The sequence below is a fragment of the Lissotriton helveticus genome, chromosome 2_1 (genome assembly GCF_964261635.1).
Source record: "Lissotriton helveticus chromosome 2_1, aLisHel1.1, whole genome shotgun sequence".
NCBI lineage: Eukaryota > Metazoa > Chordata > Amphibia > Caudata > Salamandridae > Lissotriton > Lissotriton helveticus.
Window position 1 is genome coordinate 1,900,815,810 of NC_136059.1, and position 12,270 is coordinate 1,900,828,079.

A 12,270-nucleotide genomic window follows, 5' to 3' on the forward strand; every position below is an offset into this window, starting at 1 on the left:
GATTCCGTTCTGGGAAGGACATGGCTTTTGTAGTTCGGACTGGACTGTTCCCATGGGGCACAGGGTCAGCGCTGATTTGCATATCGCCATTGTCTAACCCAGGGTGGTGTGGAGTGGAAAAACAATGGATTTGGGCCCAGATCTTTGGACTGGGGTGAATGTGTGACATTGATCCACATTCTGTCCATCACTGTTGTGTTTGCAATTACCGCTCTAAGTGTACTGGGGATGCTCAGACGTGAGTCCCAGGCACTCCACACCACTGGAGTCAAGCTAGCCGGGCTGATGAGAGGTGTTACCTCGAAACCGGGCCGATCCTCGGATGCTTGATTCCGTTCTGGGAAGGACATGGCTTTTGTAGTTCGGACTGGACTGTTCCCATGGGGCACAGGGTCAGCGCTGATTTGCATATCGCCATTGTCTAACCCAGGGTGGTGTGGAGTGGAAAAACGATGGATTTGGGCCCAGATCTTTGGACTGGGGTGAATGTGTGACATTGATCCACATTCTGTCCATCACTGTTGTGTTTGCAATTACCGCTCTAAGTGTACTGGGGATGCTCAGACGTGAGTCCCAGGCACTCCACACCACTGGAGTCAAGCTAGCCGGGCTGATGAGAGGTGTTACCTCGAAACCGGGCCGGTCCTCGGATGCTTGATTCCGTTCTGGGAAGGACATGGCTTTTGTAGTTCGGACTGGACTGTTCCCATGGGGCACAGGGTCAGCGCTGATTTGCATATCGCCATTGTCTAACCCAGGGTGGTGTGGAGTGGAAAAACTATGGATTTGGGCCCAGATCTTTGGACTGGGGTGAATGTGTGACATTGATCCACATTCTGTCCATCACTGTTGTGTTTGCAATTACCGCTCTAAGTGTACTGGGGATGCTCAGACGTGAGTCCCAGGCACTCCACACCACTGGAGTCAAGCTAGCCGGGCTGATGAGAGGTGTTACCTCGAAACCGGGCCGGTCCTCGGATGCTTGATTCCGTTCTGGGAAGGACATGGCTTTTGTAGTTCGGACTGGACTGTTCCCATGGGGCACAGGGTCAGCGCTGATTTGCATATCGCCATTGTCTAACCCAGGGTGGTGTGGAGTGGAAAAACGATGGATTTGGGCCCAGATCTTTGGACTGGGATGAATGTGTGACATTGATCCACATTCTGTCCATCACTGTTGTGTTTGCAATTACAGCTCTAAGTGTACTGGGGATGCTCAGACGTGAGTCCCAGGCACTCCACACCACTGGAGTCAAGCTAGCCGGGCTGATGAGAGGTGTTACCTCGAAACCGGGCCGGTCCTCAGATGCTTGATTCCGTTCTGGGAAGGACATGGCTTTTGTAGTTCGGACTGGACTGTTCCCATGGGGCACAGGGTCAGCGCTGATTTGCATATCGCCATTGTCTAACCCAGGGTGGTGTGGAGTGGAAAAACGATGGATTTGGGCCCAGATCTTTGGACTGGGGTGAATGTGTGACATTGATCCACATTCTGTCCATCACTGTTGTGTTTGCAATTACCGCTCTAAGTGTACTGGGGATGCTCAGACGTGAGTCCCAGGCACTCCACACCACTGGAGTCAAGCTAGCCGGGCTGATGAGAGGTGTTACCTCGAAACCGGGCCGGTCCTCGGATGCTTGATTCCGTTCTGGGAAGGACATGGCTTTTGTAGTTCGGACTGGACTGTTCCCATGGGGCACAGGGTCAGCGCTGATTTGCATATCGCCATTGTCTAACCCAGGGTGGTGTGGAGTGGAAAAACGATGGATTTGGGCCCAGATCTTTGGACTGGGTGTGAATGTGTGACATTGATCCACATTCTGTCCATCACTGTTGTGTTTGCAATTACCGCTCTAAGTGTACTGGGGATGCTCAGACGTGAGTCCCAGGCACTCCACACCACTGGAGTCAAGCTAGCCGGGCTGATGAGAGGTGTTACCTCGAAACCGGGCCGGTCCTCGGATGCTTGATTCCGTTCTGGGAAGGACATGGCTTTTGTAGTTCGGACTGGACTGTTCCCATGGGGCACAGGGTCAGCGCTGATTTGCATATCGCCATTGTCTAACCCAGGGTGGTGTGGAGTGGAAAAACGATGGATTTGGGCCCAGATCTTTGGACTGGGTGTGAATGTGTGACATTGATCCACATTCTGTCCATCACTGTTGTGTTTGCAATTACCGCTCTAAGTGTACTGGGGATGCTCAGACGTGAGTCCCAGGCACTCCACACCACTGGAGTCAAGCTAGCCGGGCTGATGAGAGGTGTTACCTCGAAACCGGGCCGGTCCTCGGATGCTTGATTCCGTTCTGGGAAGGACATGGCTTTTGTAGTTCGGACTGGACTGTTCCCATGGGGCACAGGGTCAGCGCTGATTTGCATATCGCCATTGTCTAACCCAGGGTGGTGTGGAGTGGAAAAACGATGGATTTGGGCCCAGATCTTTGGACTGGGGTGAATGTGTGACATTGATCCACATTCTGTCCATCACTGTTGTGTTTGCAATTACCGCTCTAAGTGTACTGGGGATGCTCAGACGTGAGTCCCAGGCACTCCACACCACTGGAGTCAAGCTAGCCGGGCTGATGAGAGGTGTTACCTCGAAACCGGGCCGGTCCTCGGATGCTTGATTCCGTTCTGGGAAGGACATGGCTTTTGTAGTTCGGACTGGACTGTTCCCATGGGGCACAGGGTCAGCGCTGATTTGCATATCGCCATTGTCTAACCCAGGGTGGTGTGGAGTGGAAAAACGATGGATTTGGGCCCAGATCTTTGGACTGGGGTGAATGTGTGACATTGATCCACATTCTGTCCATCACTGTTGTGTTTGCAATTACCGCTCTAAGTGTACTGGGGATGCTCAGACGTGAGTCCCAGGCACTCCACACCACTGGAGTCAAGCTAGCCGGGCTGATGAGAGGTGTTACCTCGAAACCGGGCCGGTCCTCGGATGCTTGATTCCGTTCTGGGAAGGACATGGCTTTTGTAGTTCGGACTGGACTGTTCCCATGGGGCACAGGGTCAGCGCTGATTTGCATATCGCCATTGTCTAACCGAGGGTGGTGTGGAGTCGAAAAACGATGGATTTGGGCCCAGATCTTTGGACTGGGGTGAATGTGTGACATTGATCCACATTCTGTCCATCACTGTTGTGTTTGCAATTACCGCTCAAGCACATGACCAGCATTTGTATAAATATGTGATGAAATGGTCTCGACCTTCTTTTCTGTATTAAAAGCGATTTCATGTGTAATTTTCGCAATTCATTCAGCTGATATATATATATGCAATCTTTACTGAATGATACCACTGCTTGAAAAGCGTACAGTACCAATACTCATTTTCGTGTATTTCCCATATACCATTTCAAATGTGATTATGTATTTTGGGGTGGGTTTGAAAACACACATGCATCGTTATATGTTTACTATTGCTTAGTTTTAGTAATGATGGACATTAAATCGTGGAGTGGGTGTTGTAGTTCTATCTAGGACCCTAATTCGATATTCCCAATGTATGCCCTTATATGGCTATAACAAACAATATCCTTATAAAGGCATGAGAATCATATCCATATTTAGTAATAGCCCATGCAGTCCAAATACGGCAAGGCTACTCCCCTAGACTCCTAGAAAGTACAATTCGTTCTTTAAACAAACCAAGCCTCCATCAGCCCGGGAAATCCCCCTGCTTTTGTTTTGATTTGAACAAGAACTCCTGGAGTCCAGAAAGAACTGTTAGTTCTTAGTGACGTCTTATGTCCAACCTTACGTCAAACCCGGCACCTTTTAGGTATAAATATACCAACGCTGCCTTAAGCGAACACACGTTGGTTTGGAGCAGAGCGGCTATCTACTTGCTCGAGAGCCCAGCTGATGCAAGAGCCACGGAAGCCGCCCCTCCCTTTTGACGCACTGAGAAAGACGCTGTCTTTTTCTCCAGCCGAGAAAATCCAGCTCTGGTGTTTCCAGCCACCCTTGCGGGTTGCTGGGAGATCGAGTCCTGAAGAGAGATATACAAGACCTCCCACATTCTATTACCAAGGTACAGAGCTGACTAAACCCGTAAGAGAATTCTTGATTCAGATTCTTGGCAAAACCAACTTAACTTAAACTGCTACTTACTTACTCCTTCCCACGTATTAGGCTTAGGTCAGGTACACCGGGGTAGGCGTATTTAGAAGCACCAGTTGAGTACGTTAGTCAATGTTTTTATGTATGTATATATTTTATCCATTTTAAAGTATCATATGGCTAAGAAACCATATCCATGCTTTTACAGTATTATTTCATAATACTCCTTTTACTGTACGCACTTTACTTCATGTTAAATATTGCAATCGTGGCAATTCATTTCTCTTGGATGAGAAAGAAGACTGCTCAATAAATAACACCTTTTATTGAAAACGCCCGTCTCTCTATTTCTCTGCACTCTGGTGAAACTAAGTATGCACGATTGACTGAGTAAAATAGCTGTCTATTGTTTTCACACGACTCTAGATATACACTCTTTTTCTGAGGGAGCAAAGTTGTCATGTTATATGGTTGTCAGAAGCTAATCCCTTCTTGTCTAAGTCCGGAGAGTTAACTCTTTCCTGAACATTCGAGAAAGTTTCTAGTGACCTCTGAGCTAGCTGGAACAACTAATTAAGTCTAATATAGTCAGTAGAGACCTAGTCGACCTCAGTCCTACGTCTACACTGCTGTTTATATTATTCCAATGCGCAGAGCCTATTGGGAATATAGGAACTACACTACAAGTCGTTGCGCTATATCAAATGAAAATAACAAAACATATTATTTATATTCCAAGCAGGGAGTGACCCCCTGAGAAGGCTTTGCGAACCTGAAGTGGTCCCCGGACCACAGCTTACGAACCAGTGCTGAACATAGCTAAGATTTTGCTATAAAAGGACCGAGAACGGTTGGTGCTGCTAGAAGCTAGGAGTCCTGTGGTCTGTGATAGTAAAAGGCGGAAACAGAGTAAGTTCTATTTCTGGTTCAGAATACACCGAGGTAGTGGTGTACTCTGGAGACATCCCACTGGCATTCTCTCAGGATGTACCACTTAGTTCCCCCCCAAAATCTGAGGATTTTCTTTCGCCTTCCACTCTAAACTAGGCCCAATTTCTCCACCTCCTGCCCATAACCATGAGGGACCATCCATTATTTGTCCATAGCCCCTCGAGGCTGTGCTGGGGGTGAACAGGTGCTCTACAAACATGCCTGTCCTGTTAGGCACCCTCAGGTAGCCGGCCATAGCAATTTGCAGCCTCGTTGTCTCCGCAACGCACTCGTGTGTCTATAAATAATTGTGCCCAGGGGCAGAGGGTCAACCCTCGCACCTGTTGTATCGCCGGCAGTGACGGGCGGCTGCAACGGGGGGTGGGGAGGGCAGCAGCGTCCCTGCGGCCAGCAGAGACCCCTCTGCAGATGACACGGCTCTGGGGGGCACGGGAGGCCAGAGACTCGTGGAAGGCTGACGGAGGGGCACTTTCACACCAGTTCACACCTTGGGCAGCGCTGGCATGGTGAGTGCAGCGCGTGCACAGTGTGGGGGGACTTCACGTGGGGGCGTCTGCAGGGCTTGACTCAAGGTCAGACTTTTATTGTGTTTCTGTTTAAAGGTATCTGGGTGTTGTACCTTGTCTGCTGCAGGTATCCACGCACGGGCAGTGTGTAAGGCTTCCCCTGGGGCTGTGCTGACCAGTGATTTCAGTTTGTTTGAAAGCAGGCAGTTGTTGAGTTAGTAATTATCGTAACAAGCACCTAACGATTCAGAACATACCCTTTAAAGCGCTTTCTCACGCCAGACACCAGGGGCTAGCACTGTCCAAATCAACGAAACTGCTTTTTTAAATTTTATTTAAACATTGCCAGCAGAGAAGAAAAATAAACTTCACAGTCGACTGTTTCATGGTAAATCCCACATGCTGAAAAAATTAAATATCAATAAAGTTATGGTTGCAGTATGGTTAAACCTACACAAACGAACAGCATATGGTGAGACACACCTGCAGGCAACACTCGTCACCCATAGTCCACTAATTACACAACCCAGAGGCTTTGGACACACGCTCTATCCCAGAAGACACACAGCTTAGGTACCCGGCATCACAATGGAGAGCTTTCTAGTCTGATGACAACGCTCTTACAGACATTTTTTAGACCACACAGCTTAGCCAGGTTTTACTTACACCACTCTAGGTCATCCGAGGCACCCTTTTCCTGTTCTGGGCTGTTACTTAACCATCAATTGCATTCTTGGTTCTGTAGTCTCGTTTGCTTCAATCGTATTCATTTGATTATGAAGGGTAAAATACCCTGATTAGTAAAGGAAAAAGCCCAGCTCCAGCTGTGATATCGTGTCTTGGATGACATGAAACCATATGGACACCTTGTTGGTACAACCATTAGGTTTTAGAGAGGTGGGTTATGGCTCATGTTTCGCAAAGGCCCTTATGACAGCCTACATCATCCCACATAAGACACAGAACTTGGCTTTAGATAACAGTGCTGTCTCACAAGTTACTCAAATTGTACATGTGTGTGAATAGGTCGGGCCTAGAATCCTAGAGATTATGAGAATCTTCGGGGAAGTATCGGGCTGTATCTAAACCCGCGGAAATCTACTATATGGACGTTGGGAGATCGAATAGAATTGGGTCAGTGGGCATCGCCCTTGCAAATAGCAGTTGGAGGCCTGAAGTACCTAGGGGTGTTTCTGACGGCTTCGCCTGACGTCTCCTGGGAACGCAACGTGGTGCTGGTGTGGGACCGAGTTCAGTCCAACATGAAGTCCTGGGCCCGAATGCCTCTTAATATTTATGGCAGGTCGGCGATATTTAAAATGGTTGCCCTCCCGAGGCTTTTATGCCAGTTGCAAAATCACCCATTTTCAATTTCGCTGCGTTGGTTCCAACAAGTGAACTCTGCTCTGAGCTGGTTTTTGTGGGCGGGGGGTGCCGTGCGCGTGGCACTTCGTACCTACTTTTTGTCTACATACTGCGGAGGATTGGCCACGTCGGGTATCCTCTCATATTACCAGGCGTCCCACCTTCTTGTGCTAAATGAGTGGTGGTACGGGGACAGGGGTGACCCAGCATATGCTCTTGAGCGCTACTTGATGGAGCCGTACTCGCTCCATACTATTTTGTACTCGGCGCAAATGAAGAAGGGACTGCCTGATGCCACACGGGTGGTCTTTCAAATTTGGCGTCAGGCGCTGCGCAGAATGGGATGGTGGGGCAGACTTACCGAAGAAACCCCGCTCTGGCGCAATGGCCAACTTATTTTATTTTATTTGGCCACCACGAGTGTGGAAGGGTATGCTCAGACATGAGTCCCTTGCTCACTGCACCATCAGGATTCAAGCAAGCTGGGCCGAAGACGGCTGTAATGCAAGAAACCGGTCCCCGGAAGCTTGTTTCCTTTCCAGTGAAGAATTGGCTTGGTAGTTTGGTCTGCCCTGTTCCCATGATGCACTGGGCCAGAGACAGACTAATTTGCATATAGCCAGGTTCTGAACTGGGGTGGTGCAGTGAGCTAAAAAACGGTGATGGATCAAGCCCTGATCTGTTGACTGGGTAGGAGTGTTCTGATTAACTCAGATACTCTGTCCATCACCACCCCCTTTTTGAAATTATTTTGGCCACCACGAGTGTGGAAGGGTATGCTCAGACATGAGTCCCTTGCTCACTGCACCATCAGGATTCAAGCAAGCCGGGCCGAAGACGGCTGTAATGCCAGAAACCGGTCCCCGGAAGCTTGTTTCCTTTCCAGTGAAGAATTGGCTTGGTAGTTTGGTCTGCCCTGTTCCCATGATGCACTGGGCCAGGGACAGACTAATTTGCATATAGCCAGGTTCTGAACTGGGATGGTGCAGTGAGCTAAAAAAACGGTGATGGATCAAGCCCTGATCTGTTGACTCAGATACTCTGTCCATCACCACCCCCTTTTTGAAATTATTTTGGCCACCACGAGTGTGGAAGGATATGCTCAGACATGAGTCCCTTGCTCACTGCACCATCAGGATTCAAGCAAGCCGGGCCGAAGACGGCTGTAATGCCAGAAACCGGTCCCCGGAAACTTGTTTCCTTTCCAGTGAAGAATTGGCTTGGTAGTTTGGTCTGCCCTGTTCCCATGATGCACTGAGCCAGGGACAGACTAATTTGCATATAGCCAGGTTCTGAACTGGGATGGTGCAGTGAGCTAAAAAACGGTGATGGATAAAGCCCTGATCTGTTGACTGGGTAGGAGTGTTCTGATTAACTCAGATACTCTGTCCATCACCACCCCCTTTTTGAAATTATTTTGGCCACCACGAGTGTGGAAGGGTATGCTCAGACATGAGTCCCTTGCTCACTGCACCATCAGGATTCAAGCAAGCCGGGCCGAAGACGGCTGTAATGCCAGAAACCGGTCCCCGGAAGCTTGTTTCCTTTCCAGTGAAGAATTGGCTTGGTAGTTTGGTCTGCCCTGTTCCCATGATGCACTGGGCCAGGGACAGACTAATTTGCATATAGCCAGGTTCTGAACTGTTGGTGCAGTGAGCTAAAAAACGGTGATGGATCAAGCCCTGATCTGTTGACTGGGTAGGAGTGTTCTGATTAACTCAGATACTCTGTCCATCACCACCCCCTTTTTGTAATTATTTTGGCCACCACGAGTGTGGAAGGGTATGCTCAGACATGAGTCCCTTGCTCACTGCACCATCAGGATTCAAGCAAGCCGGGCCGAAGACGGCTGTAATGCCAGAAACCGGTCCCCGGAAGCTTGTTTCCTTTCCAGTGAAGAATTGGCTTGGTAGTTTGGTCTGCCCTGTTCCCATGATGCACTGGGCCAGGGACAGACTAATTTGCATATAGCCAGGTTCTGAACTGGGATGGTGCAGTGAGCTAAAAAACGGTGATGGATCAAGCCCTGATCTGTTGACTGGGTAGGAGTGTTCTGATTAACTCAGATACTCTGTCCATCACCACCCCCTTTTTGTAATTATTTTGGCCACCACGAGTGTGGAAGGGTATGCTCAGACATGAGTCCCTTGCTCACTGCACCATCAGGATTCAAGCAAGCCGGGCCGAAGACGGCTGTAATGCCAGAAACCGGTCCCCGGAAGCTTGTTTCCTTTCCAGTGAAGAATTGGCTTGGTAGTTTGGTCTGCCCTGTTCCCATGATGCACTGGGCCAGGGACAGACTAATTTGCATATAGCCAGGTTCTGAACTGGGATGGTGCAGTGAGCTAAAAAACGGTGATGGATCAAGCCCTGATCTGTTGACTGGGTAGGAGTGTTCTGATTAACTCAGATACTCTGTCCATCACCACCCCCTTTTTGAAATTATTTCAACTTCCGATGCTGGCGTCCTTACAGGGCTTCCGGGGGTGGGATTCTATTGGAATCTCGAACTTGGGACACGTTATGCGGGGCACATCCCTTAAATCGTTTGAGGAGCTTAGCCAAGAATATGACATGCCTCGGACGCAGTTTTTTCGGTACCTGCAGTTTCGCCATGCTATTACACCGGCGTTGGAGGGTCTAGACTCTCTGCCTGAATTCAGCCCACTAGAAGCTAAGGTCTTCATGGGAGAACTGGAGGACAGGAAGATTTCCCGTATCTATCAGACCCTCGTTGTTCATTGTTCGTCGTCCCTACAACATCTGCGGGAAGTCTGGGCAGGGGACGTGGGGGACCTGGAGGAAGAAGATTGGCGGGAAGCTCTTGAGGCCCCAAGGGGGGCGGCTATCGCTGTGCGCTTGAGATTTATCCAATTTAAATATTTACATAGGGCATACTACACCAGGGAGAGACTGTGGAAGGCTGGTTTGATTGCGCCCCCCGAATGCCTGAGATGTGGTCAAGCAGTTGGCACGTTCCTGCACACGGTGTGGAGCTGTGACAGGTTGACGCAATGGTGGACAGGGATATGGGACTGCCTGTCAGAGGTGCTGGGTTGGGAACTCCCACGCACCCCCAAATTGGGGCTTCTACATGTCCTTGAGGGGTTGGGGGGCAATATTTATAAGAGGCATCTGTTATTGTTGGGCCTTACGATTGCAAAGAGGGATATAGCTAAAACCTGGAAAGACCCCCGAGCTCCTAAAGTGACAGTATGGAAACAGGGACTTGACTTTTGTATGGGATTGGAACGACCTGTGTATGAAGCCAGAGGATGCCCTAAGAAACATTACAAAATATGGAAACGATGGGCAGATTACCGGGGGATATGGCTGGAGCCGCCGCCAATAACGATAGACAATGAGGGTTCGGTGTGATGGTGCCAGGGCGCGATATAGTACACAGAGTTTACCGTATGTTTCAGCATTGTAAGAGGGCATGGCAACACTGTGCGGGGGGGAAGGACTTGGAGTGGGGGAGGGGGTTAAGGGAGAGGGGGGGATCGTTGGGTGGAGAGTTGTTGGGGAATTGGAGTATAACAATATGCTTTGCAGATCGTGATTGATGATGGTATGACATGATTGCAGTGCCTCTGGGGCTCGGAGTACTGCGGCTATATTGTGATCTTTCAATAAAAAGAGGTTTTTAAAAAAAAATTGTACATGTGCTTGCTTTAGACCGAGCTTTCTTTCAGGTGAAACTGACATACAGGCTTTGGTACTAGATAGCATATCTAACAGGGACCATGTACACTTACTGGGACACGAAGTGACGCACCGTACAGGCCGGTTGGTTCGCATCAATACTGGTTCCATTCACATTGTTAGTGTTCATAGGGCTTCCAGCTGTCCCTGGCTTGGACCCAGAGAATTAAGAGAGGCTGGCAAAGTGAAGTCAGGGAGCTCGTCGACAGACGGAGGTGGGACGTGCAGCAGGTAAATCGTGCGTCAGAGGGGCAGTGTATTGTCAGAGACACCTCACAAATTAAATGCTGTTCAGATCTCCTGCTCAGTACCCTAATTATCAGAGTGGTGGGGCCGCCTGAAAAGACAGGGTTTCTCTTCCCTTAAAAAATGTTTATGTAAGGCGGCAGCACCCTAGTGTCAGAGTTACAGTGCACAGGATGGGGTGCTGTATTGGGGCACAGCACCGATTCCCGTGACGCACTGTACAGCCCGGGTGGCCCTCGTAGGCATATGTCCGCTCACTAGCACTGCTCCCGATCACGGGGGTCTTTCAGTTGGCTTGGGCCCGTGGCCGGTATACGGGTAGGGGGAGGCAAACCACAGAAGAGTAGGAAAGCCTGTCTGTGGACGGAAAACGATATGCCAGTGATGAGGTACCGGCAGCACCTCTTAACGTGAAGGGTGGAACCCAGCGTCCTCAGTGGGCCGCGCTGTTTCCTCCAGGTTGGGTGATCTCCCCAGCGTGGCTGAGCAGCAGTGCTGATATAATCATTTAAGTTGCCGCACCCAGCAGTTACCGGTGTGCCTATGATTATGGTCGGAAACTAGGAATCTGGCGGGTCCAGCACACTCTGGGCATCGGGAAGCCACATCCTCTGTCCCGTTCCCTCCGATTGTGACCGACCCTGTCCTTATAATAGTTGATGTGTACCATTGTTTGTATTATTGTTACTTGGGATGTGTGAGATGGGACGTCTCTACTAGACATGATTGACACCTTATCAGTACTTAGCTGACCCGACGTTTAAGTACAAGAGTTCGCTTGCCTGCCTCTCCGCTGTTTCTTGTTGCTTTGTTTTTGCACTCCAGGAAGCGGTGTCTCTGAATGTCCTCTAATATTACTCCGCATCGACCCTGCCAAGGTCCACCACCTGACTGTTGCCATTCATTCCTGGCAGAGCGCTTCATGCTAACTTTAAACAAGCATGTGCAATGCAATAGGTCTCGTATTTGTGATTCTTTCAGCTACTAGCATTATAAATTACAAAACTTTTATTTATGTGTTGATTTTAAAAACAGATAAATAAAAGGCATTGTCATTTACAATGCCAATAGATTAAAATTTCGCAAATGCGAGACCTATTGCATTGCAAATGCTTGTTCCTTTTGCTAATGAACTTGCCTGCTGGTCGATTTGGAGCTGTCTGGTAAGAGCCCAGACCTGAACTTTCCTGATTATTGCGACACTCCTTTTGCCCATGCCTGTGGCATTTTCCTTAGTAGTCTCTAACTTGAAACCCTTTGCCCATGCTAAGAAAACTATTTTGAACCATCCTCCTGCCTTTTTGGGTGAAAAGAATCTCTGGGGCATATTACCAAGGCGGCGCTATAAAACTATAGACGCTTTTGCGTCCGTTTTTGGCCGAAAAGCGGCGATCATTTTATCGCCTTATCAGCAAAGACACGCTTT